Here is a 16,996-nt window from a genome sequence, read left to right as displayed (position 1 = left end):
GTAGACCACAAGATACTTTGCCAACACCTTGCATCGGCATCCGACTTCTCATTGGAAGCATCATGCTGGATCGCTTCCTTCCTGGAAGGTAGAACAATTAGAATATTCAAGGATAATACAAACACCCTCCAGCACTAATTTCCTGTGGCATTCCCCAAGGCTTCTGTTTCTCCCTCACACGTTATATCATTTTTACCAAGCCTCTCTTTGTACTCCTAGACTCTACAGGCATTTTCTATACCAACGACATGGCTGACACCCAAATCCTCCTTCCCCTCACAGGTGATCACGATGTCGACTTTGCTGCAATAAAAACGCATTCCTCCAGACCATCCAAGCCTGGATGGCCCTACACCGTCTGTGTCTTAATGAAAAAATTGAAATCCTCCTAGTAGGATCTCCAGCGCCACTTAAAAGCCTTGAACAGCTTCATGACACCTTTACCATTGATGTCATCTCAATCCCTGTCCCACCATCAGTGAAGACACTTGGAGTGTACCTTGATGCCTCACTCTCCCTCACTCATCAAGTCAACGCCATTGTCTCCTCAGTAGCTCATACTACTATACTTATCAATGCATGCACACCATTCCTCTCCTCCGACAGCTGTCTCACCATTGCTCGAGCCATCGATTGTCTACTGTCACGATCCGACCATGGAGGGTCTGGGATCGATGGAACTAATCGTGCCACCACGTAATCACGTAAGTGCTGGCGAGCCGTCTAGCTTGTTTCAACATGGCCGCCGCAAAACGCTTTTTCCCCCAGTCGGGATTACGGGTTTACTTATTGCAACCCTTTGTTTCGGGTAAGCGAATGCTATTATGTGTGTTCAGCTTGCTGTTCACTCCGGTGCTTCTGTGCTTCCTCTGAGCACCATTCTCTTCTTTTGTAGTCCCTGTGGCTTCTCTGTGTCCCACGCAGTGTTTCTTCCTCAGCTCTCTCTCTGCAGAGTCAGGTCTTGTCCTGGTCGCTCTACCTTTTCCTGTTCTCCCACTCTTTGTCTACAGAATTGCCTTTCTTGCGAGCCACTTGCCTCTCCCTTCCTCTCTTCTGGCAAGCGTCTCTAGTGGATTTTGGAACGCTGCACGCCTGGGTGCATTCTGGGAGACATAGTTCAATATCATTCAAGGAACCATAAGAAGATACCTTTTCGTTTTGGATTGTGGTATTACTTCAGAGTCATCTGGTCATCAACCCCTGCCGCCACAGACTCCACACAGTATTTTTTGCCTTGGCTTTTCCCTGGACTGGGGGCGGGCAACCCGGAAACTGCTCATTGAGGCAAAGTGGCCTCGAGGGAGCCCGCCCCCTGCCTCCACCAAAAAGGAAGAAGGGGAAAGAAGGAAGCGGCCAGTCATAGAAGAAGGAAGAAAAAATAACCTTCATCAGAAGAATCTTCGGAAGATCCATCTGAAACCTCAGGTGAGGAGTGGGTAAATGAAACTGGTATTGCAGTTGCTGACAGTCCTGCCGTTCCTGAGGGTTACAGACTTGAATGTAACAATGCACTATTTGCAGGCACCTTAACCCGCAATATCCAAAAAATGCAAATCATCAAGAACAATGCACTTCGTGCAACCCTTAACATTCCCAGGCAAGCTCATGTCTCTGCTGCAAGAAGAAACTCCCACTGGCTCCCTATAAGGGATCGGATCACCATAAGTGCCTCTCTAACTCACAACCGCCATACCTCTCACAGAAGATTGCCAAAGCCCAAACCAAGAGACTAACCAGAACCGCTTACGCCCACCGTCTCCTCCTGCCCAGATTCAGGTTGTCCAGGACTGGTGTTGCCAGCTTCCCAGCTATAGCAACAAACCTATGGAACGCCTTCCCCAATGCCCTGAGAGCTGAACAATCGCACTGGCTTTCCGTAAACATCTGAAAACCTGGTTCTAGATGGAGCGCAGCACCTGATCTGTTCTCCCCCAACCATGTTTCTTTCAGTGCGATAACCTGGGCTTGATGTACTTTAAAAAATGTAAATATTAATAAATAAATAAACAAATATGGGTATTTAGCTCATCATAGCCTTCACATGAGGTTAACAGTTTGCATACCGTATTAACAGTAGTCATGGAATTAGTTCTGTTGTACACATTAAATAACAGGAAATAAAAACCATCCGACGAGGACACAAACAGATGTTGGAGATCTAACAGGCTGGTTTCTCTTGAGACTACTTGACAATGCAGGGAAGAATCAACCCGTATTGATACCCCGCCACTAGGGTTCCCCCTCCATCTCTTCTGTGCTGGGACCTAACATTACTGATATCCCTGGAACGCCACTGGGTCCATAGCCTATGCTGCCTGGAATATAATTAGCTGATGCTCCCCAATGAGTTTTTGCCAACCTGGAGTCTACACATTCTTAGTCAGCACTGCTATATTCCAGGATAATAACTGAAAGTACTGGAGCAGACCATCTTTCACACTACCCAGTTATCATCAATGGACCCCCTCAAGACTATCCTCTCTTCCACCCGAGTGAACATGTTGCGTGTTGCTGTCAGTGTGCATGGTTTTAGGCATATCAATAGTGGGCCCTTCTCGAGGGCTCCCGCCCCCATGCTAACCCTACTAATGCCCAACAAAGAGATCCGAGAATCGGAAGGGTAAGTCCCATTTATGTTATGGTCCTTGGTTGTCTAGACCGTTTTAGGAAAAGTCATGCTCTTCGACAGTGCACCTGTGGTGTTTCTTTTTATGTTAGAAGGTTAATCATATGCATGGTAACACCCCATGTGCCGCTTCCCCTTATAATATTGCATCTGAAACGATTTGGAAATTCTCAAATTCTCGTGAGAACAGACATGGAGGAGGCAATTCCTTATTAACAGGCAATGGGCTATCTATAAAGCTAGCAAAATTACTTGTGCAGGAGTCATCTTCAACTGTTTCCTGCCCAGATGAGTCTCTGATGCTCAATTGGCGCCCAAGGCCCTATCCCAAACGCATCCTTTGGTTGCATCTAATTAAAAGAAGCCCTGTAGGAAGGCCATCTTCTGCAATATCGCTTCTCAGGTTCGAAAGCTAAGAGACCAGCTGAGACATGGTACTGCCAGTGCCAAAGCATATCTTGGACTCAGCGTTCCGCCGCAACACAGCATACCGATTTATGGAAAAAAGATCCACGTTTGGCGAGACAGACACCAGGATGCTCACTTTTACTGTGAAACACAAGCAACGGGATTGGGGTCGCGAAGTACAGTCTCCCTTAATCCATTCTCAGCATACAACTCATACTAGGTAGCACCATGACACTGGCTATATGCATGCAAATGCAAGGCAATGTTGCTTAGCCAATGCTGAGAGCGGCAAGACAAGCAAATGCTGAGGGCACATTGAAGAATAACGTAGGACCAAAAGAAGGGCCAGTGGTAAAGGACTAAAGGGAAGGAGTTGGGCGGCATGGACAAGGGAATGGTGAGGTCTATGTAAAATAGTTCTTGATGCTAAGTGAATAGGCATAATAATATCCAGTGTGCCATGCCCTGGAAATTATTCCTAAATCGTACACCTTGTTCTATTCAGAGAAATCCTGTGTGACTTCCATCTTTGGGAGCTGTGGTAAGTTCCTGCATCACCAACCAACTCTCTGTGGGGGACTCGGGAGTAGAATCCAAAACATTTTGACTGTTCTCGGTCCCACATGTCATTGTGTAAGAATACACCTGACGGCTATTAAAAGCAAAGATCCGAGCCAATAGGAAGAAGTATGATCCTTGTAGCTTCCAGGAGTTCAAATGAGTATATGCAAACCAACTGCCCTGATGTGACAATGGAGTAGGCATTTGATCCTTGGATGCATTGAGGTTATGGCACACAAGATGCCCCTGATCAAGTCTCAAAAAGATTATCCTCCAACAATCATGGAGGCCCCCTCATAAGGGTACATTGTTTCATTATCTAAGCATTGCTCATTTCCGTGAGGTCTACCTCACATGCAACCCGGAGGTAACTGAAATAAAAAGCCAAGGGACAGGCCCTGGCCTCACTATGGATACATTATATAGTGCATATCCTTTCTACAGGAAGGAGGCAAAGCACGAGAAGTCAGCAATTAAGCAATATGACCCGAGCGGCGGGGGCACTACCGATTCAGTTATAAGCCCGAGCGAGGGTCATATTGCAATTAGTACCCCGGCCCGCAATATATGCGTGACCGGGGCACTAAAAGCATTTTTTTCTGTCCCGAAACGCTGCAGTGTTTCGGGACAGAAAAAAATAATTAACCGTCAGGAGTGGACGCGCTGGGAACAGAAGGGAGGGAGGGGAAGAAAAAAAGAAAAAAAAACGTACCTGCGCCCCTGCTGGGGGACGATGGAAGCCTCCAGGCGTGTGGAGGCACGGAGCGGGGATGGCCCATTCCGAGTCTCCACACTGCTGGAGCCTGCTATCGTTCCGCAGCGGGGACGCAGGAGCAAAAAGGTAAGTGTGGTGGGGAGGGCAGGAAAACAAAATAAAAAAGAAAAAGCTTACCCGAGTCCCTGGCGGGGGTAAAGGCAGCCTCTCAGCCGTGGGGAGGCTCGGAGCGGGGATGGCCCTGCTTCGACCCTCCTCATTGGCTGAGGGGCTGCCACGCTCCCCGCCGAGGACAAGGCGGCTGGAATCCCAGCCGAGAATCGAAGGATTCTCGGCCGGGTAAGGACCCGGCGAGAGCCAACCAGAATGCTTGTTGCATTCTGCTTGACTCTCGCCGGGTACTAAGAAATATTAGCGCAAAAGCTGCTCAGTTCTTGGTCATCAGATTGCAACCAAATGTCCTTGCTTTTGCACTGATGCGAAAACCATTACTGTGGCCATGCAGTATTAAAGGTCCCCTTAGCAACCCATTAGTCAGGCTCCAAATGTTAATGTGGTACTTAAGAAGAGGTACAATATGGATAGGGTGTCTACCTGGATACTCTAAAGGGGAACGTTTCTCTCTTGTTCTAGCACGAAAGATAGATTTTGTGTAAAGGCACAGAACAGGGCAAACTTGGGAAAGATGTCTTCAGGTGGAGGAATCCACACTGAGTCGGTTTTATAGATGATTTCCAAATATCATTAGACATCGTACAACGATGGATTTTGCTGCCAATTTAGATCCTGAAAAAGACCCCACTTCAGTCAGAGTTAGTGCAGGTTTTTATCTGTGTTGTAATGCTAAGACAAATCTCTGTTGACAGCTCCTGTAAAATGTATTCACTCAAAACTATAGGAAGTAATTTTCGAAGTACATGTGTAAACTGACATGCTTTTATTGACGCTTTTCATCTTCTAATTTCACATTGGAGCAGGACTTCCATGCATACCTCTGTAACTTGGTCGGGCACAAGAGCCTTGTGCATGTAACACATTCAGGGGTGCATGTAATGAGTGAATTATCCTTCTGCTGAGTATATCAGGATGATAGAAGCTAAGAAGAGGCCACCATCCCTGTGACGGTCAGAAATGCTGGGGGACAAAGCAACATAGTTTGGGATATAGAAGATTGCAGGGGTATCTCCTGCATGTCCTCAAGGGCAATAGAAAGTCGACATTGAAATAATGAACAAATACATTGATTCAAAAGGAGGATATGGATTCTGTTAGTTTCAGAGCAGCTCTGGGTGAAGCTATGAAGAAGTGGCTTGTGGGCTGCCGGAAACATTCCCTGCGGTTCATGTGAAATCGCCCTCTGGAGCCATGCCCCTCCAGGAGATGTTCAGAAAGTTGAGTGTGCTTTTGTTTTCGAGGGATAGTTTTGTTGTGATAGAATAATTGAAAAGATAACTTTATAGGCTGCAAGATGGCGGGTCGGGGGTGGGGGGGTGTGTCTGGGTAGGGAAATGGAAAGGGCGTCAGGCTGGATGGCAAGAGGAACTACAGTGATGTGCATCTGTGCATGATTTCACTCTCTGCACATTTTCCCAAATCACTATGGTAATCTGCCCCATGTCTGATCTCCTGTTTCCTGTTCCTTCACGTTCTGAATGGCCACTCATATCTGCTCCTATGTGCTCCTCTTTACTGTGCCCCCTTTGTTTTTTTTTCACACCCACTCCGCACAAATTGTTTCCTGCAACTTTCCCCCGTCTCCTCCCTCTCCTCTTCCCCACTCTCAACTTTCCCTGCTTTTCCTTTGAAGAGTGATTACCCACATGAACATCTCTGTTCTTCTGACCTATAAGCCAGCCCCCTCGACTCCTTTGCAATGCTCCTACCTTCATTTCTTGTGCCACCTTCATGCCTCTCCTCGGTTTTGCTTCATTAGAGGTAGAACCTCCCCACACACCCATTTTCCATACTCCGCCTCACAGCTATTTTTGTCTATTTCTCCAAACACGTCACTTTCCTCTCTTGATTGCCCCGCTGTCTTCCGTTTCCCTGTAATGCTCTCCTTATGGGCTTCCTCTGCTCTCCCTCAGGTGATTTTCACATCCTCCCTCCTCTTCCTGCTTCCGGGTATAACTATGAATTATAGATTCACGCAAGTGGAATATTTGGGTATCTTCACGTTGGGTAAACAACATCTTTAGACCCACATTCGTTTTCACGTGTGTTGCACTAGCTCAGTAAAATCTGTCTGCACTTGCACATTTGTGACACATCTGTTGATGAAAGCAGCTTATTCCATCTTTGTGTATGTAGTTTGCAAGGCATACATTCGAATCTGAGTAGTAACGTGTCAGTGTTTCATCGTCAGTCTTTTATCCTTATTAAGTTGATCAACTTAGTATAGTGAAAGTGGGTAATTGTGAATGTCCTTGCCCAATCTGCATTTCTGCAGATCTAAGGCAGAATGAATGGCATGCAAGGCATTTTTGGGACATCTTTTCAACATTTTTAGGTTGGTAAAATGAGTACCAAGGAGATGTTTTATATTAAAATATGGACGGTTCATAGGAGTCTTGAACCTATGAAAGACACACAGGGCTGCAACAGAGTCAGACACATTTTAGAACAGGCATGATGCTGCCATTCATTGTTCTAGGTTTGCATACTTAGAGGGGAAGTGCGTTAAAAAATGTTATTGTCCCGATCGTTCAGGCATGTATTTTTAAGCATACTCTAATCGATCTTAAAACATTTTCCTATGCATCTTACCTTAGTTTTCCTCACTTTTACACATGCAAAAACAACGGTTTGGGCATGGGCATCTTGTGCTAATCTTATCCGTTGAGCCATCGCATTAAATACGTGGGCGCTCGTGGCAAGAATACAGATTGCCCGCCCCTGAAGATGACATCACTAGACGTGTATGGCCCTTTTCACAACACCAATGCACGTCTCGTGTCAACGTTCTCTGTGCGCAAGCTATTGATGTGCCTCCATGGAAAAGTCCGGACACCTCTTTCCTCAAGAACTATAAACAGACCCCTTCTCATCAGACAACATCAGAGTTGCTTTTTCAATCATTTCACTATATTTTTTTTGGATCCCCTGTTACTCGATTCAGCTCTGTTCAGCTATCTTTGTAGTACGAAGCCCCTGCAAACAAATACTTACACTAGCGTAACTATTGATTTCAATCATTACTTGCGTTTTATTTTTAAAGTATTCTGAGGAGGAAGTAATTGAAAGAGAAAGATGCGGAAACGATGGGGAATCAAACGCTAGTTGGGAAGATGAATCACTGTATAATGAGCCTGAGCCTATTCGCATGGAAGAGGTTTCCACCTGGTGTACCTGCAATCATTGCAAGGCCATGCCAACTGAGGTGGAGAACTGCTGCTGCCAAGAAAATTCTGGATGCTTGGCCTACATATCAGAGAAGGCACACCACTGCTATGAGTTACCCAGCTGCATGACTTCAGGGCAGCCTGCCTCACAGAGTCCATGTTGAGGCTTATGATGGTGCTTATGCACGAACTTCGCACAAAGGTTCACCCTCGCAACCCAAGTAATGAGTAAGTGCACTCTAGATGTGATGTCATTTTGACCACTGAGACGACTAATATTTCATGTTTGTCTCCTATATTGTTGTAACATTGATCGATCACTGACAAATGAATGTAGTCTGCATATTGAATATATTTCTCTCGCTTTTTGGAAATCAGAGTGTTCAACGCTTGCGTGTCTTTCACTTTCAACTAAGAAACAATATTTCTTTGTGGCCCAAACCGTTATAGATTGAATGGGCGTTCACTTTTATAATATGTCAAGACTACAAAGCCCTAGTTCATTTATCCATGAAGTAACTTTTGTAAGGGCAACTATGCCATAGAATTCAGGATGCATTATCAAGTAAGGGTGGTACACTTATCAGGTTCATTCAATTACAGTTTGTATGTGTCTATTCCATAGATGATATGGGCTGGTGGCCTACTGTTCATTTACATGTTGGCTTTATGGGAGGATTGGATTACGCATTCGATGAGTAATACCCGCTTGTGTCGTTCGAGTCATTTGTGCCAAATTCCCCAGTCACAGCGGACAGTACAGGGGATTTTCACATACTATACTGAAACCTCAAGTATACATTTTGTAATTTGTTTGTGCCATCAACATTACCAAACTAAATAAAATACAAATGAGCATAGACGAATAGTTGTTTACATTTTTCCGTGAATCAAGAACATAGGCACTCGTCTATGAGGGACATGAAAGAATAGTTGGTGCTCTTTTGCGCTCACCATCCCCCCTCCACTAGACCCCACTCTGGTACTGGGTGGGTGGGAAAGGCCAAGGTGCCAAACACCATGTACACTTCAAAAGGGAACTTCTGCATGGTGACCATTGTTCTCATGGCTTCCCCAGACCCAGTGTCTCCAGACTCCCCTCTTCAAGACCCCGCCCCTGCAATCCACATAAGTTTGTGTCCCTTCAGTAGTGTTCCAGGCCTTTTACACCCGCCTCATGCCCACCCATCCTCCCACCAGTATCAATGACAGGTCGCACCTGTGGCCATGCGCTCGCAAGGGGGCTGGGAGGATGGGAACGGTCAAGGTGCCAAACACCATGTACACTTCAAAAGGGATCTTCTGCATGTTGACCATTGTTCTCATGGCCTCCCCAGACCCAGTGTCTCCAGACGACCCTCTTTAAGAGCCCGCCCCTGCAATCCACACATGTGTCTCCCTTCAGCAGTGTTTTCAGCCTTTTGCGCTCATCTCATGCCCATCCATCCCCCCTCCAGTATCAATTGCAGTTTACACCTGTGGCCATGCGCTCGCAAGGGGGCTGGGAGGATGGGAACGGCCAAGGTGCCAAACACCATGTACACTTCAAAAGGGATCTTCTGCATGGTGACCATTATTCTCATGGTCTCCCCAGATCCAATGTCTCCAGACTCCCCTCTTCAAGACCCTGCAACAAGCATGTCACACATTCACATACACACCCTTTATGAATACCTCAACATTTAACAGGAGAACATTTCTGAGATCTACAAGGTATATCGTCATCGTGCTACCTGTTCCACGGCTACTTGCTCCCCTGCTTGCTGAATCAGCTTGTTTGTTCATCCAGGTAAGGGTAGGTCAGCTAATTTCTTCTCTATATTCATTGATCACTGATATGAAAGTTTCTATCTATTTCCACCTAATGCACCAAGTATTATAATGTTCATTTATCTCAAAGACGTCTAATGTTTCAAGTATTTTGATCTCAGTAAATAGCACATTGCATCACTGTGCATTGTAATAGAATGGAATCTTTCATACTCCATGTTTGCAAGCATGTTTCCTTTTGATGCTTGAAAGTTAATTCATCGGACGAGTAACACATATGATTTGCGGCATACCAATGAATTCTGTAAGAAAGTTAACGCTGTTTTCATTCGACTAGGTTAGACAGGTTTTCGTTCATTGAGTAAAACAAATATTGCAGACAAAGCTGTGTTATAATTCCATCAATCTGATGCATAAAGTATTATTCTTTTTAATTTTTGTTATTTTTTTTATACAGATCTCACAGACTTAAAGCATTCCTGCTTGTATCACGTTCAGCTGCCCTTATGTGAGCCATGCCAAAAGTCCAGGCACAGTTCTTCATACATTCCCGAAGGATATTGACTTAATAAGAATATGGATAAGAAATTGCGGTTTTCTAGTGGACGAGATTGAAAGTAGAGCACATGCTGTTTTCAACGACGCAAGGGCTAATCGATTCCGCATCTGCAGCCTGCACTTTACCGATGATATGTACGAACAATCGAAGAACACAAAAAAGCGTCAACCCAGAATTCTTCGTAAATGGCTTCCAAATGCAATTCCAACTCAATTAATGCACGCAGTGCCTCAGGTGAGTCCTGGATGATGAATTAGTTGTGTTTGTTGGTATGTAGGACAATGGTCTGCATAAATAAGTATTCTCTATGATATCTGGATTTAATTAAGGTAGTGTATTGAAAAGGTAACTTCATGAACGGATTAGAGCTGTCAGTGTACATTTATTAAAATGTGTCTTACTGAAGTTTCCATAGTTACCAGATTCTATTAAATATTCAAATGTTTTACCTTACTACACTACATCTGTCTCCGCTTTCTAGAGCCTCTAATAAATCAGTGAATTGTGACCATTGGTAAACAATGCCATAGTGCCCTTTAAAAGTCGCATAATGTTTTCGTAATCTGTTGCTTGACATATGCCTTTTTTTCATAGAGCACACTGATGGAAGCACAGACCCTCACAGGTGACAAAACCACAGACACGTCCAGTATCCCAATGGAGAGCCCTACCAACATACACAAAGTGATATTTTCAAGCGTTGGATCTGCCCACATATCTAATACAACTTGAACTTTTCCCTTGTTCTACTTTATGACAAAGCACTGAAAGTGAAGGAGCAAGTTTCTGCATCAATTACTTTTCCGGAGTCAACATCAAGCTCACTCGCATATCAAGTAATTTTATTGTACTTGTCCTTTACGCAAATGTGTTATGCTTGGAATTTCAAAGGAAATTAAAATGTTTATGTATAGTATCAGGTTATTTACACTAAGTGGCATGTATGTGTGTCTCTCCATATGTACCATCGTCTGCATCTCATTGTCTCAGTTCCATTTTGCTGTTTTCATCTGTACTAAAACAAGTACTGTATAATAGGGGTATGCTGGAACTTCAACTACAATCACTTCCTCCTTTGCAACAGATCCAGAGTATGAGGTATGCATACTTAAAGTTCCTTTGCAAGAATGAAAGTAAATCCTACAAAGGATATTATTTGAGACTGAAATTCATGTAACCTTGCACTGTTTCAAACTTTTCCAATTTCGGTTCTAATGTTGCACTTCCTCCCTAATGATGAATAGATCAAAAATCTTTTGAGGGCGACATTGAAATCAGTATGTTTTGCACAGTGATCTCAAATCAAGTACATGTGTCATCTCGGAAAGGCCATCAGGTGAAATCTGAAATATATATTATGACTAAATGGCATACACTGTTTTCGAGGGTATGTTCATACGAATGTTTGCGACAACAAACCTTATAGTATACGGCTCTTAATCATTTCATACTACTTTGTGTGTAAGTGCTCTGTGCAATGAAAGATTTAAATTTCCAGTACAATTGACATTTTATGTTTTTAATTAATATTCTATTCAAGCAATGTACACAAGGTGTGGAATTAGAAGAGGAGGCACATGAACCAGAGGTGAACATAACCTAATATTGAATACAATTGGACATCACATTGCATTTGGAATATATTTTTATGTTGTAATGTTTTCAAGTCACTCATATTGTTTCTGTTTGTAGATATGTACATATGTTATGTACATATGCTTGATTGCATGGAAATTAAATTTGCTTGATTAAAACCATATAAAAACACTGGGTTGTTTCAGCTTGATTGTGCAGTGGGCAAAGAGAAGCACACGGTTTTGAAGCAAATTAAGAAAACAAGGGCAAAAAACAAACAAGTTTGCTTTGGAGAAGTTTTTAGGCAGATGTTTTATTCATATTAGGTTTCTAGTTTTAAAATTGTATCTGCTGTATGTGTGCTATACATTGTGCATGTTTATCTACACATCTTTCAGTGGCCCAGAAGGAAGAGAAGTATAAAGTCTCAGACAACAAATGAAACCAAAAATGTTGCTTGACAAACAGATTTTACAATGGAGCAACTACTATTTGAGGCGCAGTGTGGTTCAGTCAATAAGAAGACTTGTGATGCTTATGTCCAGTGGCCGGAAACTGAATTGAATCTCACCAGCGAACCGTACAAACTGTCCATGGACCATTGCTACCATGTGCCAACTCGACAAGATGAAACTGAATAAAATGAAGATGCATTGCAATTACTTGCAGACCCCTTGAACCAATCTACACCCTCTGAAAATGTTCCAGAAACATTCAATGTTACCTGTTTCTCCAATTCATCTGCAAATATCACAACCTGAACTAACAGATACTGAAGCTTCAATGCATGTGACCAAGGAATTAGCTAAAGATCTCGACTTCAGTTTGCCTACTTTGGGCGATTTGTCCCCCACAGTGGAGTAACAAAACACATTCATGCCGGACGATTAGTTATTAAAGGAGCAAAAATACATTGTATTCGACAGCTGCCTGCTAGAGATTGTACAGATGCTGACATTTGTCCATACATTGAGGGGGAACATATGCAGGGAGACATTGGTGAATGTGTCTCGTGCATTACAAGGCGCTAACCCGAAAATCCATGCAAGCTGTGTCCACCTCCATAGTACGTTTTCATGGTTCGCTCAACCGATGCTGGGCAAAGTGCCTGCTGGAAATGTACTATGTTCAGCAGATTTACTTTTCAGCAGGTCGACCTTCGCTAAGATTTCCATTTTCTGTCAATTAGTGGGAGTTGTGTTCCTTGCTAAAACCCATTCAAATATCAAAGGGAATTATTATTCCTCACTATTAGTTAAGCCTGGAAAATCGAACAGATGTCAATGGAAAGTACATTCTCTGGCAAACGTTTCAGGTTAGCTGGCAAGGGACAGTGTGACAGTCCTGGATTTTCAGCAAAGTACTGCACATACCACTTACAAGACATGGAAAGTAAAAAAATTGTGAGTTTGATGATCGTGCAGGTGTCCGAATGTATATCTTCTGTGGCCATGGAGAAACATGGATTCATCAAATCAATCGAACATCTTGAATCCAGGGTAATGCAAATAGACCTGATAGTCACTGACAGGCATGTTTCAATAGCCAAGGCCATGCAAGAGCAGTTTCCAAACATTCAGAATCAATTTGATGTATGGCACGTTGCCAAATCAGTCCATAAAGAAATTACAGCTACTGTTAAAAAAAGGGTACAGAAAGTATTTTAAAGAAATTCTACTTGAAAAATGCATTAATTGATGCACCATTGTTCCAACGTACACTCATGGGCAGAAAACCAACATTTCCACAAATGTGCACATGGACCTTTATCAAAGGAGCAGGAACGCAAGAAGAAGTGGTTTGTGCCATGTTCCCCTCCACACTAAGCACGTAAGATGATTGTGTACGATAAAACGCTTTCAAGAGATCTGAAGGGACTAACAGAATTCTGTCATACCGGAGATTTTGAGGTGTTCCACAATATGTGCCTAAAATACAGGCCCAAAAGGTTGCATTTTGGCATAGACTGTATGGAGGTCAGAACACGATTAGCTATACTTGTGAACAATGAGAACTTTGGGAGGGAACAAGCGAAAACTGCAGGAACCTTCGGGATGCTTTGTTACCTGAAGTCCTTTACAAAAGAAGGCAAACAATGGGTGGCCAAGCCAATATACCAGGTAATGGAATTAGAATTTGTGAAAGATTTGACATTGAATGTGTTGGCCATGCATACTCATGTAATCGATCCTGATTGTATTCCTAGGACAAATACAACGCCACAAAACATTGCAAACAAGCCCTGTCCACCTAAAGCAGAACTTGAAAGGTCGACTTCCAGATTTATATTGTAGCTGTCTTCATAATCTGCTCACAATACCATTTTTCATATGTTCCCAATGTTTGGACATTGCACATGAACAATCGAATGCTATTACACGCAATTTCAATGCTATAAAAAAGTATTAAAAAGTATTTAATTATGCAGATTTAATCGGGTGTATGATTCATTAATGTATATCTTTTACCTTCCCTACATTTATATTACTGGTCCTCGATCGATAAGACACATGTCTGTGGTTGCTATTGGTACTATATTTCAGAAGAGAATTGCACTACCACTTTGGTGCTGCACTGCCCATTTGGGTGGCAGAAATACTGATATGCAAATGGATATTTGCCATCGCTCAAAGGTACAATGAGGCTTGGCGTCTGTCAAACCTCTGCTAGACCCAAACCACATCCACACATGCAGTGCATGGCATTGGCGTTGATGGCCTGTGGTGGGTAAGATTTTCATAGCAATGATAAATCGCCTGACCTGTGTCAAACCCATAACTTCCAGAATGTTTTGCTTTACTGGTGTATTACTTTTTCTTACACCTCGGTGAGTGGGCACCTTTTTACACACACAGAGTATTGTAGTTTCTTGATGGGTGTGATTTTTTTGGGGTCTCCATAGCTCTACATAGCTCTCCATAGCGTCCATATTGTCTTTTCAAATGTATCCTACTTGGCAAATGTTTGGCAATAAGTGCCTGTTATTGCTAGGTTGCCCTAGGTGCACCATTTTTAACTTGCGATGGCTAAACTAGACAGAACTACATTTCGCAAAGGGTAGAAAGTATCCTTTGATCCCTTTTGGTGATAATTAGTATCCCCGTTCTCATTTTAAATTAACGTTACATTGAAGTTACACAGACAAACTACCATTAATGGCAGGTGGGAGTAATTTGTTGAACAATTCAAATGATGTGAAAGGCCCACCAAGACTTCGCTAGAGGATTCAAACTGTCCTCACATCTCAAGAAACCATGCTCCCACCTTTCTGTTAAATATATACAAGTTTGAATTTAGTTACCTTTGAAATGTTATGCTATTTTTGAAAGTATATATAAGGTTATTTTGCTTGCCTGTGAATTGGTTGTGCCTCTTCCACAAAAGTAATGCTGTTGGTTTGAGTTTATTATTCCTGTAAGAATAATTGTATAACTGGGTTTTGCTTCCCCTGACATGCAGTTAGCCTGTGCAGATAAAGCCTGCGCCTTAGGTTTTGCAGACATAACTTTGGATCATTCATACAGTGTAGCATTGGGTTTTGCTTTGCATGGTCTGTTTTAGACAGACACAAAAAGAGTTTTAGGTTACACCTGCCTTTCAGTAGCTTTTAGTATCGGTTTTACTTACCTTCAGTGTTAACTGTTATGCAAAACTAAGTTGAAGTAATTGCTTACCCTACTCTGTGAACCGAAAACGAAAAGCAACTGTAATTGAATATTACACCCCAGGTCCAACGCCCCTACAATGACTGTTCTCCAGATTACAAGTTATAGGTTTATACCATGCCTATTATATGACTATCACAAGATCAGAAAAATGTATTGTCCAGTTCATTACACTATGTGATTTCTTGCTGAGCGTCACGGTACAACGGATAGGGTCTACTATGCATGGTATTACTGAAATGATATGATAGAGGCAGGGAGGCTGTTCTAGAGGTAGGCCCCAGCCGAAGAAAGATCAACCACCAACTTGTTGCTTGGAGAATGGACTGACCCTGAGGGAGTTGTGGGTGGAGGAGCAAAGAGCTCGAGTAAGATGATAAAAAACTGTCCTATCATCCTCCCCGCAGCAGATGCAATAAGTCGTTACAATAAGGTATCTGTTTTATATATGTACGAGGTGGCGGTACGTCACATCGACAATAAGTGTGATGAAAGGGTAATTGAAAAGTGTAAAAAGCATGTCCTCACAGACATAAAATCTGTTCCATGGCTCCATTTGGCTACATGGATCAAGACCTTGATGATTTTGTACCGGCACAACCGATACCTTTGACACGCGGATATCCTATAAAGGAATTCGATGTTGGCTGGGTTAGCCTGCGCTCCCCAGCTATTCTCACCTTTTGAAAACTGATCTGCCGCCAAGGGCACATCCTACTCGAATAGTGGGAACCAATTCTTCATTGCCTCAGGCCCCTTCCTGACTTACTATGGCATTCCCAAGAAAAAACGCTTTTTGCTTCACTGGCACGATTGTGCTCTTTCACGCAATACTGCAATGTTGAGCACAAGGCTACACACTTGTCAGGACCACACTAGAAAGTTAGGGAAGGACTCAGTAAAATTGACTAATGCTCGTCCTTGCTTACCCTATGCACTCGCACGGCCGATTGGCACAAGGCATAGTCAGAGCATGAATGCAACTTACTTGGTATGGGCACGCAATGTCACCTGTCTCGCATGAACGTAGATAGGGCTGAACGGATATGCATGAATTCTAGTAGGAGGCGTTCATTGTCCCCTGTTACGCTCACAACAGAATTAATACAACCCTCTCGGGAAAGAAACAAAGAGATAGCTTGCAGAGTTTAACAACGTTTAATTGTACCGAATTCAAAAAATATCAGCAAAGGTGTCTGCTGTTTGAGAACGTTGAGACTCCAGAATTAATGTGTTTGCCTTTTGAGAGGCCAAAGTGTCAGTAATGACATCCCATATAGGGTCGTAACCCGCACTAGTGATCGTTAAGACAGTATTCATGATCGTTCTGCATTGGTGGATGCCAGCTTACAATGAATTCATTTTTCAGGCGTATTTCGAATTCCACGTGAGTCAACTGGGATTCACTCCATGGAGTGAAGGTCAGGTCGTGGGCTGATGCTTATGGGAATGGAAGAAATTAATCAAGTCACATTGACGTGTCTTTTCTGGTCTGTTTTATTATTGTGGCAATCTTTCACAAATTTGAAACATACCCATCGCTGGCTTCAATCGCTGAAAATAAGCTTCTATTGTTATTTGGCCTTGAGCAAAAGTCTCATCAACCGCTAGGCTCGTAGGACACAAGGTGTCTAATACGCACAAAAATTATAACTTTTACTATATTGAAAGTGGATATTGGAACATTTAGTTTCAATTTCTGCAATCTGTTGTTCGGAGCTGACACTCTGCGTTACACCGAGAGAATGGAACTCCCTAACATTATGTCAGTTCAAC

This window comes from Ambystoma mexicanum, chromosome 6q (assembly GCF_040938575.1).
Source record: "Ambystoma mexicanum isolate Mex_15411 chromosome 6q, UKY_AmexF1_1, whole genome shotgun sequence".
NCBI lineage: Eukaryota > Metazoa > Chordata > Amphibia > Caudata > Ambystomatidae > Ambystoma > Ambystoma mexicanum.
The sequence above is the reverse complement of the archived record's forward strand: the minus strand, read 5'-3'. Positions refer to the sequence as shown.